The following is a 9,352-nucleotide window of genomic DNA, read 5'->3' on the forward strand; positions in this document are numbered from 1 at the left end:
GACAATGGCATTTTCTTCACAACGTCATATAAATGAAACTCTACCGAAGGAGGTGATTCTTTAGGGGAAAAGTACAAGTTTTGCACAAAAGTATTTGTGAGTAAGAGATACAAGCAGTTTTTCGAGAGGTGCTTTGAGCAAGGAGATCGAAAATCACAACAAAAGTGGCTGGAACTCGTGCTTGAGTTGGTTTTTCGGGTTTGTGTGAGACAGAGGAAGAAGATGGGTGCTGGGATAAGTGGAGGAGGGCCACCGTGGGCCCACGAGGCAGGGGGGCGCGCCCTAAGGGGGGGGGTGTGCTCTCCACCCTAGTGGCCAGGTGGCAGCTCCTCCCGCGGTAATTTTTGCACAGTAAATCCTCAAATATTCCCGAAAAAATCATATTAAATTGGCATGGCATTCTGAGGACTTTTATTTTCGGGATATTTTTATATTGCACGGATAAGTCAGGAAACAGACAGAAAAATACTATTTTTACTTTGTTTCTACTAAACAACAGAAAGTATAGAGAGGGTACAGAAGTTTTTGCTTCTAGTTTCATCTGCCTCATGCTCATCAAAAAGAATCCACTAACAAGGTTGATCAAGTCTTGTTAACAAACCAATTCCGATTAACATGAAACCGGAGAAATTTCGAATAACACTAGGTTACTTCAACGGGGATATGCACATCCCCTATAATAAGTATATCATATTTCTTTTTGATAGTAGGAAGAGGAAATTCAAAACCTCCAAATATAATCGATGGATTTTTTCCAATGGAGTTGATACTATGAACTTGAGATTGTTTCCTCGGAAAGTGTACCGTCTGCTTATTACCATTAACATGAAAAGTGACATTGCCTTTGTTGCAATCAATAACAGCCCCTGCAGTATTAAGGAAAGGTCTTCCAAGAAGAATACACATACTATCATCCTCGGGTATATCAAGAATAACAAAGTCTGTTAAAATAGTAACGTTTGCAACCACAACAGGCACATCCTCACAAATACCGACAGGTATAGCAGTTGATTTATCAGCCATTTGCAAGGATATTTCAGTAGGTGTCAACTTATTCAAGTCAAGTCTCGATATAAAGAAATAGGCATAACACTAACACCAGCTCCAAGATCACATAAAGCAGTTTTAATATAATTTCTTTTAATGGAGCAAGGTATAGTAGGTACTCTCGGATCTCCAAGTTTGTTTGGTATTCCACCCTTAAAAGTATAATTAGCAAGCATGGTGGAAATTTCAGCTTCCGGTATCTTTCTTTTATTAGTAATGATATCCTTCATATATTTAGCATAAGGATTGGTTTTGAGCACATCAGTTAATCGCATACGCAAAAAGATAGGCCTAATCATTTCAGCAAAGCGCTCAAAATCCTCATCATCCTTTTTCTTGGATGGTTTCGGAGGAAAAGGCATGGGTTTCTGAACCCATGGTTCCCTTTCTTTACCATGTTTCCTAGCAACAAAGTCTCTTTTATCATAACGTTGATTCTTTGATAGTGGGTTATCAAGATCAACAGCAGGTTCAATTTCTACATCATTATCATTACTAGGTTGAGCATCATCATGAACATCATCATTAACATTTTCATTAGGTTCATGTTCATTACCAGATTGTGTTTCAGCATCAGACATAGAGATATCATTTGGATTATCAGGTGGTTCAGCGATAGGTTCACTAGAAGTTTGCACAGTTCTATCATTTTTCTTTTTCTTCTTTTTAGAAGAACTAGGTACATCAATATTATTTCTTTGAGAATCTTGCTCGATTCTCTTAGGGTGGCCTTCAGGATACAAAGGTTCTCGACTCATTCTACCAGTTCTAGTAGCCACTCTAATAGCGTAATCATTTTTCTTACTATTTATTTCACCAAGCACTTCTTTTTGAGCCTTAAGTACTTGTTCTACTTGAGTGGTAACCATAGAAGCATGTTTGCTAACAAGTTTAAGTTCACCTTTAATATTAGCCATATAATCACCCAAGCATCTAATCATATAAGCATTTTCTTTTAATTGTCTACCAAAATAAGCATTGAAGTCGTCTTGCTTAAATATAAAGTTATCAAACTCATCCAAGCACTGGCTAGCAATTTTAGTAGGAGGGACTTCAACTTTATCATATCTATAGAGAGAATTTACCTTTACTACCTGTGTCGGGATATCAGGATCTGGAGGTTCTTCAGTAAATAAAGAATTGAGATCATATGTTTCTTCGACATGCGGTAGATTAAGACCATGTATTTCTTCAATAGGAGGTAAATTCTTAACATCTTAAGCTTTAATACCTTTTTCTTTCATAGATTTCTTTGCCTCTTGCATATCTTCGGGACTGAGGAATAGAATACCTCTCTTCTTCGTAGTTGGTTTAGGAATAGGCTCATTAATTGGAGCAGGAGCTGGCTCAGGGGCTGGCTCAGGAGGTGCCCAATTATTTTAATTTGTCAACATATTATTCAATAGAATTTCAGCTTCATCCGGTGTTCTTTCCCTAAAAAGAGAACCAGCACAACTATCCAGGTAATCTTTGGAAGCATCGGTTAGTTCATTTTAAAAGATATCAAGTATTTCAGGTTTCTTAAGAGGATGATCAGGCAAAGCATTAAGCAACTTGAGAAGCCTCCCCCAAGCTTGTGGGAGACTCTCTTCTTTAATTTGCACGAAGTTGTATATTTCCCTCAAAGCAGCTTGTTTCTTATGAGCAGGGAAATATTTAGCAGAGAAGTAATAAATCATGTCCTGGGGACTACGCACACAACCAGGATCAAGAGAATTAAACCATATCTTAGCATCACCCTTTAATGAGAACGGAAATATTTTGAGTATATAAAAGTAACGCGATCTCTCATCATTAGTGAACAAGGAAGCTATATCATTTAACTTAGTAAGATACGCCACAACAGTTTCAGATTCATAGCCATAAAACGGATCCGATTCAACCAAAGTGATTATATCTGGATCAACAGAAAATTCATAATCCTTATCAGGAACACAGATAGGTGAAGTTGCAAAAGCAGGGTCGGGTTTCATTTTATCTCTAAGTGACTCTTTGTTCCATTTAACTAATAACCTCTTGAGCTCATATCTATCTTTGCAAGCTAAAATTGCTAAAGAAGATTCTTTATCAAAAACATAACCCTCAGGAATAATAGGCATATTTTCATCATCACTATCATCATCGTATTTAGATTCAATAATTTCTTTTTCTCTAGTCCTAGCAATTTGTTCATCAAGAAACTCACTAAGGGGCACAGTAGTATCAGGCATAGAAGCAGTTTCATCATAAGTATCATGCATAGCAGAAGTGGCATCATCAATAACATGCGACATATCGGAACAAATAGCAGAAGCAGGTTTAGGTGTCGCTAGCTTACTCATAATAGAAGGTGAATCAAGTGCAAGGCTAGATGGTAGTTCCTTACCTCCCCTCGTAGTTGAGGGATAAATTTTTGTCTTAGCGTCTTTCAAGTTCTTCATAGTGTCCAGCAGATATAAATCCCAAGTGACTCAAAGAATAGAGCTATGCTCCCCAGCAACGGTGCCAGAAATTAGTCTTGATAACCCACAAGTATAGGGGATCACACCAGCTTCCGAGGGTAGAGTATTCAACCCAAATTTATTGATTCGACACAAGGGGAGCCAAAGAATATTCTCAAGTATTAGCAGCTGAGTTGTCAATTCAACCACACCTGGAAACTTAGTATCTGCAGCAAAGTGTTTAGTAGCAAAGTAATATGATAGTGGTGGCAACAACAACAAAAGTAAAGACAGTAAAAGTAATGTTTTGGTATTTTGTAGTGATTGTAACAGTAGCAGCAGGAAAGTAAATAAGCGTAAACCAGTATATGGAAAACTCGTAGGCACTGGATCAATGATGGATGATTATGCCGGATGCGGTTCATCATGTAACAGTCATAACATAGGGTGACGCAAAACTAGCTCCAATTCATCAATGTAATGTAGGCATGTATTCTGTATATAGTCATACGTGCTTATGGAAAAGAACTTGCATGACATCTTTTGTCCTACCCTCCCGTGGCAGCGGGGTCCTATTGGAAATTAAGGGATCTTAAGGCCTCCTTTTAATAGAGAACCGGAACAAAGCATTAGCACATAGTGAATACATGAACTCCTCAAACTATGGTAATCATTGGGAGTGGTCCCGATTATTGTCACTTCGGGGTTGCCAGATCATAACACATAGTACGTGACTATAGACTTGCAAGATAGGTTCAAGAACTCACATATATTCATGAAAACATAATAGGTTCAGATTTGAAATCACGGCACTCGGGCCCTAGTGACAAGCATTAAGCATAGCAAAGTCATAGCAATATCAATCTCAGAACATAGTGGATACTAGGGATCAAACCCTAACAAAACTAACTCGATTACATGATAAATCTCATCCAACCCATCACCGTCCAGCAAGCCTACGATGGAATTACTCACGCACGACGGTGAGCATCATGAAATTGGTGATGGAGGATGGTTGATGATGATGACGGTGACGAATCCCCCTCTCCGGAGCCCAGAACGGACTCCAGATCAGCCCTCCCGAGAGGTTTTAGGGCTTGGCGGCGGCGCCGTATCGTAAAACGCGATGATTTCTTCTCTCCGATTTTTCTCACCAAAAGCAAATATATAGAGTTGGAATTGGCGTCGGAGGGCATCCAGGGGGCCCACGAGGTAGGGGGCGCGCCCTAAGGGGGGGCACCCCCACCCTCGTGGACAGGGTGTGGTCCCCCTGGTCTTCATCTTTGGCGAGGATTTTTTATTGTTTTTTCTAAGATGTTCCATGGAGTTTCAGGTCATTCCGAGAATATTTGTTTTCTGCACATAAAACAACATCATGACAATTCTGCTGAAAACAGCGTCAGTCCGGGTTAGTTCCATTCAAATTATACAAGTTAGAGTCCAAAACAAGGGCAAAAGTGTTTGGAAAAGTAGATACGATGGAGACGTATCAGGCCCAATAGAGTGGACCCCAGAAGCCGAGGCCACGCTGCAGGACCTGAAGCAATACCTTTCCTCCACGCCAATACTAGTTGCACCTAAACCACAAGAGCCGTTACTGCTGTATCTGGTGGCGACGAATCAAGTGGTCATCGCCGCACTGGTGGCACAGAGGGAGGTCGACGAGGAGGCAGCAACGCCGGCAGAACCAGCAGATGCTGAGCCAAAGATTCCCTCGGCAGGGCCTGGTGCCGACAAGGCGCGGCCCCCGGCAGAGTCTGGTGCCGCCAAGGCAATACCCGCACAGTCAAGTGAAGTGGTGTCGAAGAAGAAGATGATGTAGCACCCGGTTTACTTTGTCAGCTCCCTCTTGCAGGGGGCTAGGTCGAGGTATTCCGGTGTGCAAAAATTGCTCTTCGGCCTCCTTATGGCCTCGAGGAAGCTGCGTCACTACTTCCAAGCCCACGAGATCACTGTCATCACCTGCCTCCTGTTGCAACGGATACTGCACAACCCTGAAGGAACCGGAAGGATTGTGGAACGGGCTTTGGAGCTGTCAAGTTTTGGTTTGAAGTTTGAGTGTACCTCGACAATTCAGAGCAGAGTCATGGCAGAGTTCATCGTAGAATGGACCTCGATGCCTAACGAAGAAATTTAGGAGACTACTCTCCGCAGCAAGCAGACCGCAACTGATCATGTACTTTGATGGAGCCTTCTCGCTGCAAGACGCCGGTGTCGGCGTGCTGCTCGTCGCACCCACCGGAGAGCACCTTAAGTAAGTGATCCAGATGCACTTTCCCAGGGAGCTGTCCACCAATAACACCGCCGAGTACGAGGGATTGCTTGCCGGTCTCAGGATCACGGCAGACCTCAGGGTTAAGAAGTTCATCGTCAGGGGTTACTCGCAGCTCGTTGTCAGGAAGGTCAACAAGGATTATCAGAGCCCACTGCTGGAAGCATACGTAGATGAGGTGAGGAAGCTGGAGGAACGCTTTGACGGTATCCAGCCGGAGCACGTCCCCCGAGCGGAGGACGACATCGCCGATTACCTGTCAAAGCGTGCCGCATTCAAGCTACCTGTGGAACCAGGTACCTTTTTGCTTCGGTTAACCCAACCATCCGTCGATCCATCAGCAGGGCAGAGCAAGCTGAGAAAATTAGGTCCGGGCAAGTACTTTCCTACCGAGCCCCCTGGGGCTGCCGGCAAGGGTGCTGCTGCAGACGCTGAGCCTGCCCAAGAGCAACTGACTCCGGCGGGGCGTTAGGCCCTGTCCATTGAGGCAGCCGCTCCCATGGCGGAAGAGATGCCTTTGGTCCTTGCCGTCGAGCCTCAGGCTCCGGCATTGGCGCAGCATACCGTCCAATTTCTCCAAACGGGGGAGCTTCCTGAGGAGCAGGAAGAAGCGGAAAAAGTAGCCCGTCGGTCCGCCCTGTACCAGTTCGTCGATGACGTCCTGTACAGGAGAAGGCCAAACGGTGTGAAATTGAACTGCATTCCCCGAGAGGAAGGACATGAGCTGTTGGCAGAGATACATGGAGGCATATGTGGCTCCCACATAGGGTCGAGGTCCCTTGTCGGGAGGCATTCCGGCAAGGTTTCTTCTAGCCCACCGCTCTCCAGGATGCGATGGCGCTAGTAACCAAGTGTGAAGCGTGCCAGTTCCATTCAAAGAAGCTTCATCAACCAGCCCAAGCCCTTCAAACAATCCCTCTCTCCTGGCTATTCTCGGTCTGGGGGCTCGACATACTGGGCCCTTTCCCCCGTGCTGTTGGGGGCTTTGAGTACTTGTACGTTGCGATCGACAAGTTCACAAAGTGGCCAGAGGTGGAAGAAATGAGGAAGGTGACTGCTCAGTCAGCTGTCAAATTTTTCAAGGGACTGGTCTGCCATTTTGGTGTGCCAAACAGAGTCATCACCGACAACGGCACGCAGTTCACAAGCCACACCTTCATGCAATACATTCAAGACCTCGGCAGCAAGGTCTGTTTTGCTTCCGTGGCACACCCACGGAGCAACGGCCAAGCAGAGAGGGCAAATTCTGAAGTATTGTGAGGCCTGAGGATAAAGACTTTTGACAAGCCGCACAAGAGCGGAAGGAGCTAGATTTATGAACTGTCGGCGGTTCTTTGGTCGATCAGAACGATGCCAAATCGAGCCACCGTCCAGACACCTTTTGCCCTGGTATACGGGGCAGAAGCAGTTCTCCCCACGGAACTCATATACGGGTCACCTCGAGTGCTCGCTTATGATGAGCTTGAGCAAGAGCCGTTGCGCCAAGATGAAGCGACGCTCCTTGAGGAAGATCGTCTTCGGGCGGCTGTGAGAGCGGCTCGCTACCAGCAAGCCTTCCGCCGCTACCATAGCCGCAAGGTTCATGCCCGAAGCTTTGAGGAAGTTGACCTTGTTCTTTAGCATGTTCAGTCGGCCAAGAATACAAACAAGTTGACGCCAAAGTGGGAAGGCCCTTATCGGGTAATCCGAGTCACCAGGCCCAACGAAGTCTGCCTAGAGACCGAAGATGCCATCCCAGTGAGCAACTCCTGGAACATCGAGCATCTTCGCAAGTTTTACCCATAAGGCGCGGCTTGCCGGGCCACCCGTCAAGCCACCCTTTTGTACAAGTTTTTCCGGCAAGGCATGTGACCCTTTGTACAAAGCCAGGCGCAGACCCTGAGCATAAATAAATGAAGCACTGACACCCTAAGTTATAACATGCATGCTAGGTCGAGTCTCGTCCTTGGTTAGGGTTGATAGTGCTTAGCGACGGATAACCCCTAGCTTAGATGTCGAGTGCGCGTCTCTTTGTTCTTCTCTGGCTTCTTTGGTTCGCAGGACACATGAATATCCTTGCCGAGCTGCTCTGGAAGAAAGGGGACGGACCGGCGTCCAGGCCCTGGCAAGCCAGTGTTGCCGGGGGCTACAAGAGCAAAGATACACCCGCGGCAATCCGAAGTTGCCGGGGGCTGCAGATTCAGATAAGTTTTCTATCCCTTGTCATGCATTTTGTTATGGACTGAGGTATGTGGAACATCGTTTTATCCTTAGGCTACAGTGCTCCCCTCATTCCGGACCCTAGGGCTCGTTTCCTGGGACCGAGTTTGGTCGTAGTCGCGGCAGCAAGGAAATGAAACGAGGAGCCTAAGTCCACCTCATCCCTCCCTCCGCCAAGGGCGTGAGAAAGGTCGAGCGAAGTGGGGGGACCACAAGGCAAGTTGCCAGGCGAGAAAACATTTATCTTAAAGGTAACAAGGATTTACTCCTTGTCGTGGGTTTTACCTGCGAACGGAAAACCCAGCAAACATACATTTTCCAGTAAAAAATATCTCGTATAGGTACAGTTCATACGAAATGAAAAACATCAACAAAGGGATTACAAGTTCTAAAGTCAACAAAGGCCTGCAGGCTTACAAGCTAAAAAAGAGATAAGGTGCCTGACGGTGTCCTGGACTAGGGGGTACTCACCACGTCATCTCCCGATCTGTTAGATTCGGCCGAGGACCCCCGTGGCCGTATACTCATGGGCCAGTCCGGGCAGCTGCCGCATACAAGCAAGATTCCGCAAGACTTCACGATCAAGACAAGGACTCCTCCCCCACTGGCGTATTCATCTAGGACTCTTGTTATCCTAGGCCTCTGGTGCATTATATAAACCGAGGCCAGGCTAGTCGACATAGAAAAACAACAATCATACCATAGGCTAGCTTCTAGGGTTTAGCCTCTCTGATCTCGTGGTAGATCTACTCTCGTACTACCGATATCATCAATATTAATCAAGCAGGAGTAGGGTTTTACCTCCATCGAGAGGGCCCGAACCTGGGTAAAAACATCGTGTCTCTTGTCTCCTGTTACCATCCGCCTAGACGCACAGTTCGGGACCCCTACCCGAGATCCACCGGTTTTGACACCGACATTGGTGCTTTCGTTGAGAGCTCCGCTGTGTGTTCGGCAAAAAGTCGATGGCTCGCCTGCAGATCAACTACGACTTCGGCATCTTCGTAACCAGCTCAACTGGTCACCTTGGTTCGACCAAGGGCTGCGCCGTACCTCCGATCGTCATGTTCGGATGAGGGCCTTCGTCAACATCAACTCCGATCTCTATCAAGATCATGGAGGAATCATCTAGGGAGCCCAGGGGCTCAACGTCAACATTGCCCTCGGGCGACCGTACTGTTTTTCTGGACAGCGGACTTGTGTCCGCCGCCACCTCCTCCTCAAGTGTCGTTTTAACGATCGCTTCGGTGGAATTGTGCGGAATTGAGTCTACAACAACCCTGAAAAATTTCGTCGAGTTCCGATGGAGGAATCTCTGGCAATCTTCGATATACCGGAGCCACATTCAATCTGGACGAAAATCCGAACGAGTTTAGGGCGTGGTGTCCAGCTTCTAGCTCGGACTTCCTTTGGA

Source organism: Triticum aestivum, chromosome 7B (assembly GCF_018294505.1).
Source record: "Triticum aestivum cultivar Chinese Spring chromosome 7B, IWGSC CS RefSeq v2.1, whole genome shotgun sequence".
Taxonomy (NCBI): Eukaryota; Viridiplantae; Streptophyta; class Magnoliopsida; order Poales; family Poaceae; genus Triticum; species Triticum aestivum.